Genomic DNA, 1,175 nt, shown 5'->3' with positions numbered 1-1,175 from the left:
AGTATTAAGTTCCGTGTTGGTCCAGTCGGACAGGTCGCCGACCTTTCTGGCGTCATGTTTACTACGTACCTAGCAACATAAGCTAGCGTACTACTCTACTAGGCCTAGGCTAGTACAGTGAGTAGTTTATGAAATTGTATCCCTAGTAACGTCGTATGTTTACGTAACGTTTTACATTATATTCCTCAGTGATTCTTTTGCAGTTGATAAAAGGCCTATGTATATATTGGAACATACCTATAGCCTAAGTAATATGCCTATACCAAAGCCACCTCTATACTACTACCACCTGTAGGCCTACCAATTTAACTGTTCCCTGGGCGGGTGGGTCCTACTTATCGAGAGTACTTAGCCTATAGCCTAGGTAGTGAGATTAGAGGCTAACCTAAAAATATAGGCAGACCTATGTTATCATCATTAATATTAGATGCCATTATGCATGCTATGTCAGAACTATTGATATTTTATAATTAGGTCAATTCGTATTGTTTTTATTTTTTTGTTTTTTGGTTTTTTTTCAATATTCTAGTATGTTGAAAACATATTAGAAGATAGTAGGCAGAAAAGTGAGGAAGGTGAAAGCACACTGCCAGTACCAACAATTGAAAATGCATCATCTCATTTACTAGCCTCGTTTGTTAAAGAATATCAGCAGAGCAGAAACTTGCAGGTATTAATATTACTTAATTTGTATGTACTCCTTTCTCAGTCTACCAACTCATACTTATTTATTATATTATTGTTGTTTAATATATAGGCTATTATTATTATTATTATTACATCTATGTAGGCCTACTAAGTTTGTAATTCAGATATTAAAGTACTGTATGATTTAAAAAAAAAATCTACATGTATATTATACTATTATAGGATAATTCAAAAACATCCACTACAAAGTGCAGAAAAAAAGGGACAAAGTCTAAATGCTCAATGCGTGTGCAAGTTGGCTCAAAAATGTGTACCAAAGGTAAAATTCTTATTTTTTATTTTTATTTTCTGATATTGTTAAATGTAGCAGTTATACCTGCTGCATGATTAGTATTTATACCGTAGTAACTTTAATATCAATAAAATGCCCTTTTTATAATAAAAATAAATGATAATTTTTAAAAATTCAATATTCAATATAAACATTGTCTTTTGTTTACAGAAACTCAAACTGACCCCCAAATCAC

General features: G+C 32.1%; 1 long non-coding RNA gene across 1 annotated transcript; it reads left to right on the top strand.

The window, feature by feature from the left end:
* The first annotated feature begins 71 nt into the window (after positions 1–71).
* LOC117116776 lies at positions 72–1,175 on the top strand. Its single transcript, XR_004446820.1, has 3 exons — positions 72–670; positions 871–967; positions 1,151–1,175. It is a non-coding gene; the product is annotated as an uncharacterized LOC117116776 (long non-coding RNA).

This window comes from Anneissia japonica, unplaced genomic scaffold, assembly GCF_011630105.1.
Source record: "Anneissia japonica isolate Jap-2015-1 unplaced genomic scaffold, ASM1163010v1 scaffold108545_len1175_cov123, whole genome shotgun sequence".
Classification (NCBI taxonomy): Eukaryota; Metazoa; Echinodermata; class Crinoidea; order Comatulida; family Comatulidae; genus Anneissia; species Anneissia japonica.
The sequence above is the reverse complement of the archived record's forward strand: the minus strand, read 5'-3'. Positions and strand labels throughout refer to the sequence as shown.